The sequence below is a fragment of the Sminthopsis crassicaudata genome, chromosome 1 (assembly GCF_048593235.1).
Source record: "Sminthopsis crassicaudata isolate SCR6 chromosome 1, ASM4859323v1, whole genome shotgun sequence".
NCBI lineage: Eukaryota > Metazoa > Chordata > Mammalia > Dasyuromorphia > Dasyuridae > Sminthopsis > Sminthopsis crassicaudata.
In genome coordinates, this window is record NC_133617.1 from 643,506,815 (window position 1) to 643,530,213 (window position 23,399).

Below are 23,399 nucleotides of genomic sequence, written 5' to 3' on the forward strand. Positions count from 1 at the left end.
AGGCCCTCTTTTGTTCTCCCTCTACAATATTTCACTTGGTGATCTCATTGGCACCCATGGAATATAATTACCATCTCTATTCTGATGACTCTCAAATCTACCTTTCTTTGTCTAATCTCTCTGCTGACCTTCCATCTCACATTATTCTTCAAAAATCCAGTATATGTACATCTTAAATTCACTTTGTGCAAAAAAGAGGTCATTATTCTTCCCTTAACATCTTTCCCCTCCTATTTTTTTTTTGTTAATGCATAAGACAACATCATCCTCTCATTTGCCTAGCCTTGCAATCCAGAAGTCATCCTGGATTTGAATTTCATACTCTCCATATGTAGCAGTTGCCAATGTATGACTGTTTTACCTTTGCAATATGTCTTGAATATTCCCCCTTCTCTTCTCACAGACTCTCACCTCCTCATGATTGATTATAGCAATAGCCTGCTGATGAATCTATTTTTGCTCCCTATTCTCTAATCCATCCTCTATTCAGTCATTAAAATGATTTTCCTATAGTGCAGATCTGATCATGTCATGTCCTTACTCAATAACCTTCATTGGTTTCCTATTCCTTCTAGTAAAAAATGGAAAGTGCTTTGTTTGGCATCCAAATTCTTTCATATCCTATCCCCATTACCTGTACAATCTTCTTACACCTTATTCCCCAACATCTCTTCTTTGATCCAATAACATTGATCTCCTGGGTGTTCTCCAAACAAGGTACTCCATCTCTCAGATCTGGCTACATTCTATAAATGTCCCATTTCCCTGGAATGCTCTTCTTCCCCAGTGTTCTGCCATAGGTACTGATCTCCTTGAAGCCCCAACTATAATGTTACCTTGTACAGGATTCCTCCCCCAATATCTCTCAATTGTAATGCTTTCCTTCTGTGATTTTTTGTCTATTTATTAGTATATGTATGTGTATGTGTATGTGTATATGTGTGTGTCTATCAATCTATGTATATAAATAGATAGATATACACAGAGATATATATGGAGTGGGAAAGACAGAGAGTTTGTTTTGCTTATCTACTGTCTTCTCACACTGAATTATTAGCTCTTTGAGGGCAAGAAAAGTATTTTAATGCTTAGTGTATCCACAGAGCTTAACCCAGTCACTGAAATATGGCAAGAAGTTAATAAATGATTATTGATTGGTTTTACTGGATTTTTGGAAGTTTCAGGTTAATTCAATAAATATAAAGTTTTTGCTTAAAAGGCCATTTATACATTTTAAATTAAGTACAATACTTATTGTTTGTTTATTCTTAATTAAAAAGCTTGAAAATAATGACTTCAAAGTTATATTTGCTTAAGTGATTTGCTTAGTGTAATAGTATATGTCAGTAGATATAAAACTAAGTACATCAGAGGCTAAATTTAAGTCTTACTCCCCATGATTCTGAGGCCATCTTATTATCCCTTATACCACAATGCCTCTCAACTTCACAGAATCATAGCTAATTCCAGATTTCAGCATTCTCACTAGGCGATATATATTTTATGTATTACCAATTGTTGACTAAGAATATTATATGTATTGTTATTTGAAGGAAAATTTATCCCTGAAGAATCAAAATTAAAATAAAAATGACATCTTATTTACATTTTATCTGTTTGTATCAGTTTTGGCCAATTAGAAATATTGTCTCATTTTATCCTCACAACAACCATTGGGAGACAAGTGATATTTTTGTTCCAATTTTACAGATGAGAAAATTAAGGCAAACACAGATGTTATTTGCCCAGGATCACTTGTCTGAAATCAGTTTTGAACTCAGGTTTTCTTGATTTCAAATCCAACTTTGTTTTAATCTGATTTAATCACCTACCTGTTTCTTTTGAAGTCTGTTATCATGCTGTGTTGTTTGTTCCCCACTCCATCTTTCATCAAGTGTTGGGGAAAACTAGCATTTTGAAAAATGGGAAATATATTGAAAGTTCATCCTTGAAAAATTGGTTCAGTAAAAATTGAAGGAGGTTAATTGTACTACTACAACCCAGACTATATATATATATAAGAATAAAAGGTCACATCTTTATAATCATCCATAGTTTAGAAAGTACTTTACATATGACTTTTAATATGATCCTCACCATAACCTTTAATTTAATTACTTCATATATTCCCCATTTTACAAATGAGAAAACTGAGTTTCCTACAGCTTAAGTGACTTGCTGAAGGAGCTATAGCTATTCATAGGCAAAACTGTGATTAGAATCCAGTTTGATTCTGATTCCAATTTTCTTTCCACAACATAATGTTCTGCTTCCTTTTTGTATCTAGGAGAGGACAAATTGCCAAATGTTATAAAAAAATAACAATTATTTTAGTAATCAAAATGTTTCCTGCAGCCTAATTAATCAGGGGTCATATAAAATCATGATTCAAGGACCAAGATCACACAGTAATTGTATAAGATAGGAAAAATATCTTATTCCATACATCCATAAGAAAAAAAATAGAATAGTTAGACCTAAAACATTTTCAGATTTGTGTCATGAGAAATCAAATTATGACTTTCTGATTATGTGTTGATTAATAATGTGCAAATGGATATGTTAACCTCAAAATAACACACATATCACATTACATCACAGTCTACAAAAGCTATTATAAAAACATATTCTACTTGACAGCATACTAATTTTTTATTAAATAAAATAATCTTTCACTAAACTATTGTTGCTGTGTGAAAAAGTGACTTTTGAGTCCCAGAATCAGAATTACAGAATCTCAGAATTGGAAGAAACTTTAGAAACCACCAGTTCAACCAAATCTGAAAAAAAAGCCAACAATATTCCTAATGTGGGATCATCTATTATACCTTTGCTATTCAATATGCTACCTTTCTTTCATTGTTCTGTAGCATCTCAAAATTTTATTGGCCTTATACAAGTCATTGGAAGAAAAAATCATTAGACCGCACCAAATACAGCATGGCTTCTAGGAACTCCCCAATAGAGGCCTTCCTCTAAGTTGTCATTGAACCATTAATGATTTTTCTACAATTTTAGCCATTCAATTAATTCTAAATTCACATAACTATATTGATATCCAGTCCATTTATATCTTTTCTAGAAGAAAAGCATGAGGAACTTTTAAATTTTTTTTAAATTTGTGTAAGAATAGCTAATGTTTTGTTTATTTCTTCTCTTATGTACACATTCAGGAACCCTATCAGAAAGTAATATATCATAAATTAGTTTGACCATTCTCAAGGGAATAAGATTTGCAGTGGTGACTACTGCTTCCTTCTCATGTATCTATCAATCATTCTTCTGATAGAGGTTCTATCTGTCACATTTCCAAGTCTCTAAAATCTTGTTGCTCTTCACCATGAAGATAAATTAAGAGAAAGTCTCATACATTACAAGTTAGTATATATAAAATGAAGAGCAAACATAAACATGTAAATTATGAAAGCATCAACATCTAGTTCCATCATAGTAATACTTTGGCTTGAAACAAAATATCTAGAGATTTAGTGATTAGGTATATTAACTTAGTTTTAGCTCTGGAGGTAAGGTCTGATGTATTTGGTACATGAGTTTGAGGTTCTGGAATGAGTTCTGGAGATAAAAAATTATGTTTGTGTTATGTTTGTGTTATGTTTGAGTTCTCTCTCTAAACTGAATTTAGTCCTAAAACAAAAATATTAGTCTGTCCCCTTTTAGTGATAAAGGAAATCTGCACTGTTTTTACAGAAAATATAGGCAGAACAGCTGTAAATTTCAATATGATAGTTTATTGGTAGTATTGGATATGGAAAGTAAATAAATAATTGGCATATGGCTCATAAAGAAACTGCCAGGCATTAACTACTGATACTCATCCTAGCAAAACTTATTATCTTATGCCCTACATTGTGCCTTGCTCTATCATGCTCCATTTTCTTCATGAGTCTTTCTCCATCTACTACCCTTTTTTGGAGTCCTCAATCTGCTTCTCCTTTGTGTTAGGTACTTATTTACACCCCCTTTTTCTTTTTGTTTTTTTTTTCCCTTCTTCTTGGTTTCTTTTCCATTTACTCCATCTTCTATTTAGTTACTTTTTCTCTTATAACTTATTATTTTTCAATTCTTTCAGCTCAAATTCTTGTTCTTTGTCGACTTTTAAAAATTTTTTCTCAAATTCTTCTCAATTTGATCTATGGCTTTCTATAAAATTTCCTAAAATCTTTGCAAATGAATTATCCTTTTTCAGATCAAGCTCTTCCTTCTCCTTACCTTTCCAGAACTAAATCTCCTGATTTCATTTTTTTTTTTTTGCAATTGATACAAGTTCAATTTGATGGATTTTTTCTTTTATTTTACTATGTGTCTATGTAGTTGTCAGGTATATAATACAAGAAGAACTGAATTTCAATAATTCTTTGGCTCCACTTCATCTATTTGATTATTCTGTTTAGTCCCAGAGAAGGCATCTCCTTGGCTCCTTTTCATTTTTTGTGATTTGTAACATACCCTCCTAGTAGTTACAATTACTAGTCTACCTTATGCCCAACAGAGTACCTTTGACCACTGACCTTTGAAGTGTCAACTCTACCCAGCTCTCCTCCTCTGAGGCCTTCAAATGTCTCTGGCCACGATTTCTTGAATCTATAGTTTAATAACTGGTAACATGCTCAAGAACAGCCACGTATAATCTTAACAGCCTTTATTATACCTACTCACATAATGCCCTGACTTGTTGCCCTGACTTGTTAGCTCCCTAGTGAACACCTGGTCTGAAGACCCACGTGTTCACTACCAAACTCCTTACCTCTCTGGCTATCCATCAGCTTGGCTCAGCTACCCCAGGCTAGGGAGCCAGGTTAAAGAGAGTGACTTGCTCTCTGCAGTGAGCTTTTAAAGGGCCTGGGAGGTCAAATGCACAGTCAACTAGCTAGAGCCGTAAAGCATTATGAAGCTATCTCAATATGTCCAGGATCCCACCCACAGGGCAGCCCTATATCCACAGAGATTACTTCTGGGCACTCAATCTCCTGTTGTGCTGTGGCGCCACCCATTTAAAGGACCCTTACAATTCCCTTCTCTTGTTTTGTGGGAACCACACATCTCATCAAACTAAACTCTTAGCACCAGCTATAGTTCACTTGATCCATGAGATGACAGAGTGTTATGCCCAGGAAGGTACAAAGCAGAAGATCAGTAAAAAGAAGTATGACAATGAGAACTAGGCTCAACAGGGGCCAAGTGTTCAACCCAGTCATTAAAGTCATAGTCAAGGAGAAAATAAGCCAAAGAGGTTGGATGCCAATGAGGTAGGATGTGAGCACTGAGGTGGGAAGTCAACAAGGTAAAACATCACAATTCTAGTTAACAATTAAATATCAGTGAGGTAGATTGTCACAATTCTAGTTACATTTATCACAATTATAGAACAATTCTACTTTCTCACAATTCTTTATTGTACTTTTCACAATTCTAGAGCAATTCTAGCTTATCACAATTCTCTATTGCACTTTCACAATTCTAGAGCAATTCTAGTTTCACAAGTGCACATAAGGGAAGTCATGTCCAGTAACATTGTCTCAATAACAATGAAGGGGGGAGGCGGAGCCAAGATGGCGAAGAAGATACTAGCAACTGTGTAAGCTCCTTTCTTCCCTCACAACCAACTAGATTTCATCAGCCTCAGAGATAGTGCTGGACTGATAGAATCCACAAGGACTGGAAGCACTACTTACCAGCTGAAGAGAATCTGGAGTTTCAGCAGGAAAGGTTAGCTCCCAGGGGAGGAAGAAGAGAGGCCAGCACAGATGGTGGGGTAGTGGCACACTGCGCCTGTCGTGCTGGGGAGGGCTCTGGGATCAGAGAATCCACTGAGATAAAAGAATCTGGCACAGGCTGTTAGCTCTTCTCTGCTTATAAAACAGCAGTTCAGAAGAGAAATCTAAATTACTTTAAAATTTAAAACCAGATTTGATCTTCCCGGATCCCAGGGGTGACTCAGCAGATCTCGGCACTGGGGGTGTGGACGACATAGGCAATCCAGGCTTTCACCTCGGGGTAGGTAAGAGATTGAAAAGTGGGCAGGGCGGTAACTCATAGGGCCTGGCTCAGCTGGAGGCTGTGGAACAGAAGTCCCAGAGAAGCAGAACCTTTGAACTAGGGACAGCGGTTTCTGGCAGACACTTCCAGTTTGAGCTCAGGGGCTTTTCATGTCACCTGCTGCAGACATCCATGCCCCACCAGGACACATAGGCTAGGCTTTGAGTCGCCTTTACTCTTCAGTCTCAAACCTCAGGGAAGCTGCTAAAACACAGCGCCCTCAAGGCACAGAAGTGCTGATCACCTCTGAGGCACTTCCAGGGAGGGGGTGGGGATCTCTCTCCCAGAGCTCTCTCTTAGCTCAAGTGCTGGGGCCGATGCATCCATCAGGTCTGGGAGGAAGCTGATAAAGAAATAAATAAATAATTTCCTACCCCAGGGACAGACCCAAAAAGATTTTTTAAGTATGAACAAAAAGCAAAAAAAAAAACCATTCACTCATTCTAAAAAGAGAAAGAGCGGGTATCCAACCCCGAGGAAGTTAACAGCAGAGAGTCAGCAGATAACAACCTAAAGGGGAATGATTCCTGCCCCCCATCACATAACTCTCTCCTCTAAGAGACTATTAAAAAGTTAAGAGAGTTTGAAGAAAAATGGGGAAAGGAAAGGGAAGCTATGATAGAGAATAACAATGTCCTGAAATTGGAGTTGGAAAAAATAAAGAATTCACAGCAGATGCAGGGAAACAAAATTAGTGAATTAGAAAAGGTAAAAAAAAAATCACAGGAAAGTAGGATTTCTGAATTGGAGAAGATAAAAAGTCCCAAGAAAATAGGATTTCTGAATTGGAAAAAGAAAATAATTCTCAAAAAAAAAAAAAAAATAGTGAAATGGAAAAAAATTCAATAGAGCAAAATAACTCATTTAAAAACGAAATTGGGCATTTACAAAAAAGAATTAAAAACTGTGAATGAAGAAAATAATTCCTTAAAATTCAGGATGGAACAAACAGAAATGAATGATTCATTGAGAACCCAAGAATCAGTCAAACAAAACAACAAAAAAAAAATAATGAAAAGCTGGAGAATAACGTCAAATACTTACTGGGAAAATTTATAGACCTGGAAAATAGATCTAGGAGAGATAATCTGCAGAGCATTGGACTTCCCGAAAACTATGACCAAAAAAAGAGCCTAGATTCTATTTTACAGGAAATTATCAAAGAGAACTGTCGAGAGATAATATAAACAGAAGGGAAAATAGGCATTGAAAGAATTCATCCAACTCCTTCTGAAATAGACCCTAAAAAAAGAACACCACGGAATATTGTGGCGAAGTTGCAGAATTACCACACAAAGGAGAAAATCCTGCAAGCAGCTAGAAAAAAACAATTTAAATACCAAGGTGCCACAATAAGGGTCACACAAGATGTGGCTGCCTCCACATTAAAAGATGGAAGGGCCTGGAACCTGATATTCCAAAAGGCAAAAGATCAAGGATTCCAACCAAGAATAAACTACCCAGCTAAGTTTAGGATCTTTTTCCATGGAAGAAGATGGTCATTCAATGAAATAGAGGAATTCCATATGTTTCTAAGAAAAAAACCAGACTTAAACAAAAAATTTGATCTACATCCACAAGACTGAAGAGAAACAGAAAAAGGTACACAGAACCCTTGAGAACTATATCTATGTTGTGGGTATATAGAAAGTACGCATGGATACTTTGATTTTACTGATATAAAAGAAAAAAAAAAGGAGGGGGTGTAGTAAAGGGAAGGGGGTAGTATCAGAAAAAGGGGAGGGAGTAATAAAAAGAGGGAAACTACATCCCAGGAAGAGGCATAGAAAATACACCATATCTGAGGGAATTTAGAGAGGGGGAGAATCATTGTGTAATTCTTACTCTCATCAGAAGAGGCTCAAAGAGTAAATAATTCAGTAAAAAGTTAGGGATAAATAGACCAAAAAGTAATTGGAAACTAAATAATCTCATCTTAAAGAATTATTGGGTGAAAGAGCAAATTATAGAAACAATAATTTCACCCAAGATAATGAAAATGATGAGACATCATACCAAAATCTGCGGGATGCAGCTAAAGCAATAATAAGGGGAAATTTTATATCTTTAGAGGCTTATTTGAAGAAAATAGAGAAAGAAAAGATTAATGAATTGGGCTTGCAACTTAAAATACTAGAAAAAGACCAAATCAAAAACCCCCACCAAAAATTAAACTTGAAATAAAAAAATTAAAAGGAGAAATAAATAATATTGAAAGTAAAAAAAAACTATTGAATTAATAAATAAAACCAAGATTTGGTTTTATGAAAAAGCCAATAAAATAGATAAACCTTTGGTAAATCTGATCAGAAAAAAGAAAGAGGAAAATCAAATTGTTAGTCATACAAATGAAAAGGGGGATCTTTCCACCAATGAATAGGAAATTAGAGAAATAATAAGTAGTTACTTTGCCCAACTTTATGCCAATAAATTTGATAACTTAAGTGAAATGGATGACTTCCTCCAAAAATATAGGCTTCCTAGATTAACAGAGGAGGAAATAAATTGCTTACATAGTCCCATTTCAGAAAAAGAAATCGAACAAGCTACTAATCAACTCCCCAGGAAAAAATCCCCAGGACCAGATGGATTTACATGTGAATTCTACCAAACATTTAAAGAACTATTATCCCCAATGCTATATAAACTATTTGAAAAAATAGGGAATGAAGGAGTCCTACCAAACTCCTTTTATGACACAGGCATGGTACTGATACCTAAACCAGGTCGATCGAAAACTGAGAAAGAAAATTATAGACCAATTTCCTTAATGAATATTGATGCTAAAATCTTAAATAAGATATTAGCAAAAAGACTTCAGAAAATCATCCCCAGGATAATGCACTATGATCAAGTAGGATTCATACCAAGAATGCAGGGCTGATTTAGTATTAGGAAAACTATTAGTATAATTGACCATATTAATAATCAAATTAATAAAAACCATATGATCATCTCAATAGATGCAGAAAAAGCATTTGACAAAATCCAACATCCATTCCTACTAAAAACTCTTGAGAGTATAGGAATAAATGGATTATTCCTTAGAATAATCAGGAGCATATATTTAAGACCGTCAGTAAGCATAATATGCAATAGAAATAAACTGCAACCTTTCCCAGTAAGATCAGGAGTGAAACAGGGTTGCCCACTATCACCATTACTATTCAATATAGTACTAGAAATGCTAGCCTCGGCAATAAGAGACGAGAAAGAGATTCAAGGAATTAGAGTAGGAAATGAGGAAATCAAACTATCACTCTTTGCAGATGACATGATGGGATACTTAGAGAACCCCAAAGACTCTGCTAAAAAGCTATTAGGAATCATTGAGAATTTTAGCAAAGTGGCAGGATACAAAATAAAGCCACATAAATCCTCAGCATTCTTATATATCACCAACAAAATGCAACAGCAAGAGATACAAAGAGAAATTCCATTCCAAACAAATGTTGAGAGTATAAAGTATTTGGGAATCCATCTACCAAAGAATAGTCAGGAATTATATGAGAAAAATTACAAAACACTTGCCACAAAAATAAAGTCAGATTTAAATAATTGGAAAGACATTCAGTGCTCTTGGATAGGCCGAGCGAATATAATAAAGATGACAATACTTCCCAAATTAATCTATTTATTTAGTGCTATACCAATCAGACTCCCAAGAAACTATTTTAATGACCAAGAAAAAATAACAACAAAATTCATATGGAAGAATAAAAGGTCGAGAATTGCAAGGGAACTAATGAAAAAAAAGTCAGAAGAAGGTGGTCTAAGTGTACCTGATCTAAAGCTATATTATATAGCAGCAGTCACCAAAACCATTTGGTACTGGCTAAGAAATAGAACAGTAGATCAGTGGAACAGATTAGATACAAAGGACAAAAAAGGGTACATCTATAGCAATCTAATCTTTGACAAACCCAAAGATACCAACATTAGGGACAAAAATTCATTATTTGGAAGAAACTGTTGGGAAACCTGGAAATTAGTATGGCAGAAATTAGATATGCATCCACACTTAACACCATATACCAAGATAAGATCAAAATGGGTCCATGATTTAGGCATAAAGAATGAGATCATAAATAGATTAGAGGAACAGAGGATAGTCTACCTCTCAGACCTGTGGAGGAAGAAGGAATTTATGACCAGAGGAGAACTAGAGATCATTATTGATCACAAAATAGAAGATTTTGATTACATCAAACTAAAAAGTTTCTGTACAAACAATACTAATGTAAACAAGATTAGAAGGGAAGTAACAAATTGGGAAATATTTTTAAAAGTAAAGATTCTGACAAAGGTCTCATTTCAAAAATATATAGAGAACTGACCCTGATTTATAGGAAACCAAACCATTCTCCAATTGATAAATGGTCAAGGGATATGAACAGACAGTTCTCAGATGATGAAATTGAAACTATTTCCAGTCATATGAAAGAGTGTTCCAAATCACTACTGATCAGAGAAATGCAAATTAAGACAACTCTGAGATACCACTACACACCTGTCAGATTGGCTAAGGTGACAGGAACAAATAATGATGAATGTTGGAGGGGATATGGGAAAACTGGGACACTGATACATTGTTGGTGGAGTTGTGAAAGAATCCAACCATTCTGGAGAGCAATTTGGAACTATGTCCAAAAAGTTATCAAACTGTGCATACCCTTTGATCCAGCATTGCTGTTATTGGGATTATATCCCAAAGAAATACTAAAGAGTGGAAAGGGACCTGTATGTGCCAAAATGTTTTGGGCAGCTCTTTTTGTTGTAGCTAGAAACTGGAAGTTGAATGGATGTCCATCAATTGGAGAACGGTTGGGTAAATTGTGGTATATGAAGGTTATGGAATATTATTGCTCTGTAAGAAATGACTAGCAGGAGGAATACAGAGAGGCTTGGAGAGACTTAAATCAACTGTTGCTGAGTGAAATGAGCAGAACCAGAAGATCACTATACACTTCAACAACAATACTGTATGAGGATGTATTCTGATGGAAGTGGAAATCTTCAACATAAAGAAGATCCAACTCACTTCCAGTTGATCAATGATGGACAGAAATAACTACACCCAGAGAAGGAACACTGGGAAGTGAATGTAAATTGTTAGCACTACTGTCTATATAGCCAGGTTACTTATACCTTCGGAAGCTAATAATTAATGTGCAACAAGAAAATGGTATTTACACACATATATTGTATCTAGGTTATATTGTAACACATATAAAATGTATGGGATTGCCTGTCATCACGGGGAGGGAGTGGAGGGAGGGACGGGATAATTTGGAAAAAAAAAAAAAAAAAAAAAAAAAAAACGACAGGTGGGTGTGTTGGTTTTTCACCCACTAATTTAAATGCATAGTCCTTCAATAGAAAGCATAAGTCAAAGCCTTTTCCCAGGCCACCATATGGCAAGTAGCCATGGAAGAAGCAAGCAGGTCCATTGTCCATTTACAGTCTTTATGTTGCATATAACCCAAAACAGTCCATTTCAGCTGCTACACTGGATCTGCGTCTGCTGTCTCTGGTGTCACAGTCAGGAAGGACATTGCTGCCATCAGCATCTGAAGGGCTGCTAACATCTGGCTGGTCCCTCTGGGATGTTGTCTGGTCCTTTTCTTGGATCCCCAGGTCACAAATGTCTCTGGTGGGGATCAACTCGTCTGCTGTTGAATCTGCACCTAGAATGGAAGGAATGTACCGGGGCCCAACTTGGGCCTTTCCAAATGCCATCCAGGCCTTTCCACATCAGAGTGGAAGGAAAGTTCTTGTCAAAAAGATGAACAAAAGTCAGACAAAAGTCAGTCTGTCACTTAGCTGCACTTTCTGTGTATGCCCAAAGTGCATTGCTAAGGTAAAATGCAAAGAATTTAAAAATGTAAAACCAAAATAATTTAAAAGTGTAAGACCGAAAAATAGATTAAAAATGTAAAACCAAAATAACTTAAAAATATAAAATCAAAATTACTTAGTAATGTAAAATCAAAATACTTTAAAGATGTAAAATCAAAAGTTTAAAAATGTAAAATCAAAATTTAAAAATTGCAAGCAATCACATATATGTATTGCCACATCTTGTGCATATCATAAAATTCCCTTCTCTTGTTTAGAAGAGAAGATCTTGGGGATATAGTCTGTGCAGTAATGACTTTACTAGTAGGATTATAAGAAATGCCAATGGAATGGGCAAAGTCCAATTCAATGCAAAAACACCTAAAGGCAAAATATTTGTAAGCCAATCCATAAACTGTCTTAAATGCATGTGAATTTTCTACAATGGAAAAATGGTTGATCACATGTCTAGCTGCTTCTCCAGATTGGAATGAAGCCATAATGTCCATTGGTCTTAAAACATTAAATTTCAAGCCATGAGGGTTTTGTCCTATAGGGAGTATAGGAGAGTGAAAAGAAAGATAGGCTGTGTAGCCTTCTGCCATGCTCTTAACTTCCTCTTTAGTTATCACAATTTGCAAATATAAGACTTTTACAAAACTGTGTTGATTTATAGTATTTGTTATATCACTACTTGCATGTAAAATTCCTGTTTGTTACATCACATCCAGTCTGCACTGATGGTGGGGAGAGTCAACCTTCAAACAAGTTAATAGGGAACTGTCCAATTTGCAATTAGTCTCATGTGCTTCATTATCCAAGTGCATTGCTCAGTTCTAGACCTTTACAGTGATTCATGAAGAAAGCTTTCTGTTAATTCTTTAAGTGGAAGAAAATGTTCTATAGTTATTTTAATATTTCATTATTATCAACACAGCAATTACATTATCCATCTTTTACTCCATGCATGGTATATTTCACCAGTTTATGTCCTTTTCTCATGTTACATATTTTTATTGTCAAGATTTGTAACCTTGGTTCGCATAGATGCAGCCTGAGTTTTGAATCAATTACTACTCATATATGCCATTGCTAATATTATGCTGCAACTTGCTTTTACCTTCTTTTTCTATCACTTCTTAAGTCATTTGCCATTTTGCTTCTTTTGTAATCAAAGTGTTTCAAGAACTATACAGAATCACTAGATATATTGTCACAAATCTGTCTTTAATAAATAGAACAGGCTTAAAGTCAATGAAAATGTCATGAAATTCCAGTTTCTGCTTCTAAGTCTGCACCTAACTCATTCTCCATGAAATCCTTGTTCTGTATTTAAATACAAAATGAACTTAAGGTTATAACTCAGTGGAGTTTGTCTTCAATGGTATAGCACAATCATTCTACATCCATTTTATTTTCCCAGTGTGGGAATTACTCAAAAAATTAAGTTAAGAAGTATTAATCAGGCACTTACTATGTGGCTCACAAAATGCTGGGAATGCAAATGTAAGTAAAAATAGATTATTTCTGCTTTTAAGGAGCTTTTATTTACAAAGGGAAGACATTTGAAGTGGAAAATGGGGAGAATTAAGGTACTTGGTCTGGGGGCATGATGATGAGTCAGGAATGCAACTTAAAAAGACTGGAAAACATAGTCAACCTGGAGATCTTTCTTAATATGGAGTCTCTCTGAAGGACTAATGAGTAGAAGCAGCAGAAATGATGAATAATTCTTCCAATTTAAAAAGAAAATCCAAAGAGCAAAGTGTCTAAGCTGAAGAAATTTCAGAGGTATGGTTAAGAAAGGCCCAAGGAAAAGTCATGTTTCTAGTAAAGAGTTAAACAAGTGATCTACTTATACAAATCTTTCAAAACTTAAAATATCAATTGACTAGTTCTTTTTTTAGTCTATATGATCTCAAAGTAATATTCTTATCATTTTTCACCAAATTGACTGATTATTTTAGTCAAAGCAAGTAAAGATATTTTATTGGGTAAATATCATCTCATTGAGTAAACCATTGAGTTTTAAAAGAGCTATTATATTCCATGACTGACTAAGTCATTAGTCTCATTCAATATAAATCTGGCTTATGGCTGTATATATTTCATAGATCATTGTCGTTTTTCATAAACATCTTAAGAATATTAGTAAGGCTGAAAAAGAGATAGGAGACTAACACAACCAATATCAACAAGCAGCTAGAAGAAAGAATCTTTCAAATTCTCACAAAAGATCTGTATATTAAAACGGGACCACAAATAAACAGGGGGAAAATTGCCATGAGGTTATCAAGTTTCATAACAGCTTAACAGCATCAATAAAATTCCATTGTGAAACTGGGAACTGAGTTTAAATTAAGACAAAATGCCACAGATTAGACAATAGATAAAGCTGCCTATTTATATTATTAATTTTAATTAGATGCTTTGCAGCCTTCTGTTCTTTGATCTCAACTAAGTAATTAAAACCATTTTATTTTCTAATTGGATTATACAGTACATGCCATGCTAAATTCAGATATAAAAGCATGTGTAGACCTTTAGGCCTTTTTTGCTTAAAAGTGGGCACATTAAAATGTTTGTGGCAGCTCTTTTTGTTGTGGCTAGAAACTGGAAGATGAATGGATGTCCATCGGTTGGAGAATGGTTGGGTAAATTGTGGTATATGAAAGTTATGGAATATTATTGCTCAGTAAGAAATGACCAGCAGGAGGAATACAGAGAGGGTTGGAGAGACTTAAATCAACTGATGCTGAGTGAAATGAGCAGAACCAGAAGATCACTGTATACTTCAACAACGATACTGTATGAGGATGTATTCTGATGGAAGTGGAAATCTTCAACATAAAGAAGATCCAACTCACTTCCAGTTGATCAATGATGGACAGAGGTAGATACACCCAGAGAAGAAACACTGGGAGGGGAATGTAAATTGTTAGCACTAATATCTGTCTGCCCAGGTTGCATGTACCTTCGGATTCTAATGTTTATTGTGCAACAAGAAAATGATATTCACACACATGTATTGTACTTAGACTATATTGTAACACATGTAAAATGTATGGTATTGCCTGTCGTCGGGGGGAGGGAATAAGGGAGGGGGGGTAATTTGGAAAAATGAATACAAGGGATAATATTATAAAATATATATATATATATATAATAAAAAAAAAAAAGTGGGCACATTGCCCATAGGTTTTTGAAAGCATTTTACCATGATCAATATAGGGCAATCAGATAGGTGCAGTGGATAGAGCACTAGGCATGACCTAAGTCCAAATCTTGTCTCAGACACGTTACTTGCTATGTGACTATGGGGCAGTCATTAAATTCTGTTTGCCTCAGTTTCCCTATCTGTAAAATGAGTTAGAGAAGGAAATGGAAAATGACTCTATTGTCTTTGCCAAGAAAACCCAAATAGGTTCACAAAGAGTCAAACATGATGAAATTATGAACAAGAAGAGTATTCAATATTGACATATTCTATTGGTTCTTCTAATTCTGACCTATGAGAACATCTTGACTATAATTCTAACTTTCTACTTTTCTTTTGAGAGAGTGTGGAATTACATGGGAATTTAGGGGCATTGATATTATTATATGGTGCATCTGTAAGGTATGTATGAATAATGATGGACTTTGAGCAGAGGTAGATTTATCAATTTTTTGTACCTCTCTACATAGGACTTAACAACTAACACCACATGTATCATTATCTGCAATTATGTTTAATTCCCTTCACAATGTGAGTTCCATAACAAAAAAGGATTGTATTTTTCTTAGGGACTAACATGATGTTCCATAAGTAGTAAATTTTTAATTTATTTTCAGTGAATGAATAAAATTGGAACAGCAATGCAGTGATCACATTAAAAAGTCAAGTGAGATAGAGAGTGAAAAAGTGAATCTCCATACGAATGACACAAAAAAGAACCAATTAAGAGATCTAATTTTCACTGTACTTACATGTGAAGAAAAGCATAAAATAGGATTTAGAGAAAACTATTGGGATAAGTCCAAAAGTTAGAACCTTGGGCCAGTTTTTTAATCTCTTGGAAACTTCCTCAAGTGCTTGATCTGTTACAACATTAAATAAGATTTTCATTGTTATGAAGAAGAAATAAAATCACATTCACAATCTCAAATGTAGAGAAGAGAATGTCAAAAATTCCTCAAACAAGATTTTGTTTCTTATATTTTGCTACTACACTAACTGTGAGCTAACAGAACCTTTAGTAATTTTATTGATTGTTACTTTTTGTCTCAGTGGAAATAACCAAGGACTCCCTTTTTCCCAGGGACTGGTTTCTTCTCTATTCACTTTTTTGGATGCCCTTTATTTGAAAGTGTCCAAGACTCATGATTCATAGTTTGAAAGCATTCAGAGACTCTTAAAATTACCAAAAATTAAAAATAAAAACTTTATTAATATCAAAGGAGACTAATCAAACTCTGAGAGAGTCTAGCAATTAAAAGCAATTGGGAGAGTTTTATATATTAAAAATCTGGAGGCTTCAGTCAATCCAGTTTAGAAGAAAGATTTTTTTTTTTTACCCTGAAGCAATTGGGGTTATGTGACTTGGCCAGGGTCATACAGGATATATTAGTGTCTGAGGCCAGATCTGAACTTGGGTCCTCTTGACTTCAGGGCTGGTGCACCACCAAGCTCTGCCCAGAATGTCTTTTAGCAAGATATTGTCAATCAGACAGAATGAGGTATTTGCAAGGTCCTGTGAAAAAAAAAATAGTTTTTTTGTTCCACATTCCTTAGACAGATATACAGTTTTGGGTAGTGTGTGTGTGTGTGTGTGTGTGTGTGTGTGTGTGTGTATAACAAAGAGTAAAGGAGACGTGAAATATCTGCATAAGCGATGTTTAGATGTCTGACACACTGATCCTGGCTATTGTTTTAAAAGGATAGATATTGCAGGAAATGAATTCTATATAATATCTGGCATACACTTCAGACACAATAAAATTTATATTCAAATATTATCTTTCTCTCAAAAATTGTCCTTTTTTCTTCTCAATGATCAATAATTCTTCCAATCACCTAGGCCTGAAATGAAGGCACTATTCAATAAACAAGTATTTATGATAAAACAATAAATGCAATATATGTTCATTAAATTGAAGCTTTATTTTTTTTCCTTTGTCTCCATGTTCAATTAGATGAAATAAGATATTGATTCTATCTCCACATTGCTGAAGTCCAATCTGTGTTTTGCATTTGCTTTTACCCTCAATCAGACTATTTTTGCCTTACAACCAGAAGATTAAAAACAAACCGAATAAGAAATTAAGATTTCATATTAGAATTATAAGCTCATTCAAATCTAACAGGCCTGAGCTTCTAAATTATAGGAACTTGACCGTTCCATAAACTCTGTATGTCCTTGACCAGGGACTAGACATTCTTGGACATGCTTAGGGTTGGGTGGCTTCCTCCCTGTGCATATGAAATTGATAAGGAAACATGTCAAGCTTCAAGGGTTTGGAATGAGTCAACATGACTATATAGATAAGTTTTTGCAGGGAGCCTTCTCTGAAAACATATAAAAAGCCCGTGTTCTAAACCATAGTTGAGCTTCACCTGTGGGAAGGACGCTTCGCCCGGAAAAATCTTTACACAATTCAAGTTGATTGAGGCTGAAACGGGGCTCCCAGCCATTTGAGTTTTTGAGGTTCCCTTGAATTGGTGATGTATTCTCTTCCTCTATCTGCTATAATTGTCATATTATTAATTGTTATTATTTCTATTTGTTTTTTATGCAAATCTAAATTATCTATACCTTGTCCTATTTGATTAAAACCTTACTTTTGCTTTCAATTGAGTCTGAAAGTGTCATTTATAGGAGTGAATCCGAACATATACAACTTTTCTTAATACATAAATTGGCATAGTCGGCAAGATTCGCTGTATAAATGCCTCTCTTTAAGAAAAATAGATCTCTGTATCTGTCTGTGTGTATGTTTGTCTGCTTTGCATTTTTTGTTCTGTGTTAAAAGTTAGCAAGCTCATAAGAGATAAGAATTCAGCCTCTGTGTTAGAGGCTTAGAAAAACATCAGGCTGAATTGTGGAAATTGGAATTCATTCAGAATAGTAATTCTTTCAGAGTGGTTCAAAATGTATTGGTCTTAAAAATTGTTTGTGATTTTAAGCTTTTTAACCTGTTGTACCAATTTGTAAGTAAAACAAACAAACAAAACAAAACAAAAAAAGACTTGACTATTTTAAACTCGTGGGGAAGTTTTCTCTGAAAAGCAGATTTTCAAAGTCTGCTAAAGAGGAGTAATGGCAATACAATCTTATCTGCTTAATGCCACCTGGGAAGCTTCTTACTAGTGGCCTTGAAGCACTCAGGCAGAAGAAAGAAAAAAAAAAACAACTATTTGGTTTGCTTCTGAAACATTGGGTAATTTGTTATCATTATGGGTTATGAATCTTGAAGTTTAAAGTTTAAAAAATAAAGGTCATTAAAGAAAAGGGACAAAAGAGATTGATTTACAAAAGCAATTAATAGTTTAAATGAAGCATCTAGTCAGAAGAGTTATTAGTTTGGAAGTGTTTAAAGTATGTCGGAGAAGGTTTAAGTAAGTAAGCATTGGGAGGAGAGAAACAGAAATGGGACAGGAGAATGAAGGTGATTTAAGAAGGCTTGATTAGTGGGAGCAAATGATTTCAAGAAGAAATCAGTGGGGAAAAGAAGGAACTGGTTGGAAAGAGTAGTCATGGAGAGATGACTGTGAGACGGGATGTATTTTTGCAGGAGGAGAGCAGCAGTGGAAAGCTGTAGCCTTTTTTGGCTGAAGAAGGCAAACTGATTTAAAGGGTCTGGTTACTCATACAAGATTAATTGAGTGAACATTTGTTTCTAAAATACATAATTGTTTTTGTGTTTAAAGAATATGATCAAAAATGTGATATATAGTCTGAAAGGGCTATTTTAAAAAAAGTTTAATTGATGTTTTTAAGAACTTTTCAGATTCTTTTATGTGAAAATAGAAAGTTTTAATTAACTATATTGATATCAATTATTTAGAGGGACTCCAAGGATAATAGTTTTTGCCTTTGTCCTTTTAAGAATGTTTTTGCTATGGACAATATGTAGTTTGGAATTTTTCTGTGTATTGGGTATTAAAAAAAAAAGCAAAATGAATAGTATAATATTCAATTTACGGAACATGTATTTGGGTATATAATAATTGTGTGAACATTCTGGGATGAATTTCTTATTGTTAAAAGTCTTACAAAATGTAGATGATCTTCTGGTGACAGGAAAAAAAAAAAGGAGTGACCTTGTCCAAGTTACTATCAGTTTGTTAAATTATTTAAGAGCACAGGGTCTGAGAATTTCTCAAGACAAATTGCAATTTGTGAAATGTGAGGTAAAATATTTAGGTCATTGTATAAATGAAGGGAATAAGAAAATAGATCCTGTAAATTATTTGAGGGAAAGAATGGAAACAGTAAAGGAAAGGGATTGGCACACAGGGCATTGGTACCTGAAATTTTGACTAATCGTATGTTACCTAAGAACGCTGCAGTGATTCATGTTGCAGGAGCACCAAAGAGGAGATTCATTTGAGATAAGGACAAACTGCTTTGCAGATGAGGAGGCAAAGCAGCCTGGAGAAGAGGAATCTGTAAGTATGGAGGCGATAATGATGCTAATTCTGGCATTTCTGCCTCTGATGCCTCCACTTTCCCTTACTCCAGAAGAGAAGCAGGAAATCTAAAGCCATGGCGCTCAGGAGAATAAAGAAGGGCACTGGTTCCTCCCTAATGGCAGAGAGGTACTGACCACAGCAGGTATGAGACATGTACCCAAACATTTACATCAGGGCAGTCATTGGGGTTTCCAAGGCCTGTGTGACGTGGTGCTAAGTTGGTGGCAATGGCTTGTACACAATAATAGGCAACTAGTCAGCAGGTGTCCTGTTTGTCAGAGGATGAATAGAACGGCCCAATGACAAATCTAAAAGGAAGAAGGCCTCCTGGTATCAGGCCTTTCCAAAGCATACAGGACTTTACCGAGCTGCCATCAATGGGGCGTCTCAAATACTTGTTGGTCGTAGTGGACCATCTGACCTTATGGGTGGAGGCCATTTCCCTTGCCTGGGCAACAGCCTCAGTAGTTGTAAAAGTACTCCTTGAACATATCATTCTGGGGTATGGGATGGTGGAGCAGGCAGATTTAGGCCAATGCACCCATTTCACAGCTAAGATCCTCCAATCTGTGGCCCAAGGTCTAGAAATATGATGGGACTTACACACCCCATAGCATCCTTCCTCATCATGTAAAGTGGAAAGGATGGATAAGGAAATTAAACAGCAACAGACTGAATTGGCATTAGAGACACAATTGCCCTGGACCAAGTGCCTTCCCCTTGCCTTATTAAGAATTAAAAGAAAACCCCCAAAGAGATGTGGGATTGTCACCTTATGAATTATTGTATGGTCACCTTTCTCTAAAAGGGATTCAAAATTCTTTCTTGTATCCAATATTTGAAACCAAGGATTTGTTTTTAAGGAAATATATTATATCTTTATTGTAACATCCGAAAACTTTATAACTAAACAGGCTTATTAGACTCCTCCCTTAGGATTTCAACAGTGCATGAGTTCTAGCTTGGAGATGGGGTCTTGGTTCGGACATGGAAGGAGGACAAGCTGACCCTGAGCTGGAAAGGACTGTTCCAGATCCTCTTGACATCAGATACAGCAGTGCTACATGGGGAAGAGGGTGGACTCAGCATAGCAGAATTTAAAGGACTGGTGGACTCCAAGGGTGTGGACTTCCCAACTGAATGCAGACAACAAGCTGAGACAAACATTGAAAAGCAACTGATGAACTGTGCATGTAAAATCTTGATAGCGGTATTGAAGCCTCACTATTAGATACAATATCTATTACTGACACCTCCCCCTCCTACAAAACATCCTCCATCAATAATAAGAGTTCCTAAATCATGTACTAATACCTCCAAATCTCAAAATAAGATTGTATTCCATTATAATGTAACTTCCTCTTTTAACAAATTGCATTAGGAGAAAAAGAACCTGGTATGATACCCTACTTGGTGGTGCTGGAATTTGTTTGGGTATAGTTAATTCTATAGATCTTGAGACCTTGGCCAGCAGACTGTGCAGTGCTGGACAAGATGTTTCTCAGGCTTTGACTGTAAATGCTCAATGGTTGCCCACGACGATCCTACCTCACCAAAATACATGAAAATATCAAGGCCAATTTCTACAGATTTTTAATGATAGTATTATTACTAGTTTGGGTTTTACTAGAAATATTAGTAAATTATTTAATTGGACCAAATGCTTTTTACAAAATATGAATACCTTAATACAAAAAGAAAATGCTCAGAGATTGTTACAAGAAGGAGATACTCAAATGTGGGATCATATGTTTAATTTACCAGAAGCATGGAAAAAACAGTGACCTGAAAATGCTACATGTACTTCTCTTTCTAATTCCAGTTTGGACGTTAGCTTTAATGTCTTCAGCAGGGGTAAAGTCACGTTAGTTGCGTATTTTAATAACAACTAGGGCCTATTACAGCACAGTTGATTTTTAACCTTATTGAAGTGTTATTTAGCTTAAACACACTTTACGCAGTTCTTCTGTTAATTTGGGTTAATCATATGACCACAGTGGCTGACACGAGATTTACCAACCCTTTTTTCTATAATTTAGTCAAACTTGTGTTTATTGCTCAGTGTTAGTCACTGCTGTATCCCTTGGGGGTGTGGTTAAACAAGGTGTCATGGGCTACTTTCAGTAGTGTGCCTGATACTCGCTCCCTGAAGCTCTAGGCAGAGTTTTAAGGGCATACTTACTGGATTGTGGAGACTTGCATGTGTAGGTCTAATAAAAATTAACAGTAAGGCCAGGACCAAACCTTTGTGCTTGTGGAACTGATTAAAGTCCATCTGAACATTTTCAGTGCTATGCTTTGGTTAAGCTACACAAACTAATAAAAAGGAAAAAAATATTTTTATAAAAATTTAAATTTGTATACTATGTCAGTATTAATTTTTTTTTCACATTTGAAAAACTAAAATAGAAAAAAAAAAAAAAAGAAAAAAGAAAGAAACCAAGGTTTTGGTTTTAAAGTGAAAGATACCTCATTTATATAGTTCGCATAGTAAAATAATATTTGTAGCAGTAGATTATTATTTCTAGTGTATTTATATTTTGTAGTACTTTTTAATACTTTATGATGCTCTAATACTCTCTAATACTCTTGGTGTACTGGAACTATTGTGTATTATCAAGTTAGGATATGGACTGTTATGTGTCAACTTCATGTGATACCTTTTGTCTTACATAATTACTTTGCTCTACCTCATATATATGGAAACTATGTAGATTCTGATAATGTAACCCACACTTTGTCTGACTGTACTGAAACTAATAGGGGGATTGTTTGTGGGATGATGACTCAGCAGATGGAATCCTGCCTTCTCTCACATTCATCCAATTTGTGTGATTTAACATTGTATCCTGTGAATAATTTATCCATGATATATGAGGTATCTTCACAACACATATGTATAGCTTCTAATAATTGTATTGATCTTATTTCTGTAAATATTGTTACTGCCCCCTTCTCTGGTTGTTTGTCTAATGTCTCTTTCTTGCATTGGCAAGGAAATGATTTTTATTTCTCACCTGATACAGATGTAATCAAAAATTTAACTTGGGTACCCTAGCTTCTTCCTTTACCCTATGTCTCACTTTCACTAGAACCTCTTATGGATATACTAAAAAAATCCTTAATTTTGAAGAAACTGTTAGAATCTTATCAGTGCGTGTTAAATGAACATCGAATACAGACTCATATAGCTGCAGAACAACTTATTGAGGCCTCTTATTTAGTGACATCAGATACTAATCATCATTGGTATGACTTCTTATTTAGATCAAGTAGAGCTACCACTTATTTTAATAATCTAGCCATACCCATATTATTATTATTATTATTATTACTCTTTTTTATAATAATATGTATGTGTAATTGTTATATGTACCAGAAGATGAAAACAATTTATTCTAATTTTACCTCATTAGCTCAGTCCTCTTATTATTTTCGTGATCTTAAGGCCAAATGAATAAGAAATTAAGATTTCATATTAGAATTATAAGCTCACTCAAATTTCAGGACATTGTTATTCTCTATCAAAGCTTCTCTTTCCTTTCCCCATTTTTCTTCAAAGTCTCTTAACTTTTTAATAGTCTCTTCTAGGAGAGAGTTATATGATGGGAGGCAGGTATCATTCCCCTTTAGAGTGTTATCTGCTGACTCTCTGCTGTTAACTTCCTCGGGGTTGGATACCCACTCTTTCTCTGTGTAGGAGGAATCAATTGTTCTCTTCAGCTTTTTCCTCATTGTTAAAAATCTTTTGGGGTCTGCCCTTGGGGTAAGAAGTTCATTTATTTATTTATTTATTTGTTTGTTTGTTTATTTATTTATTTATTTGTTT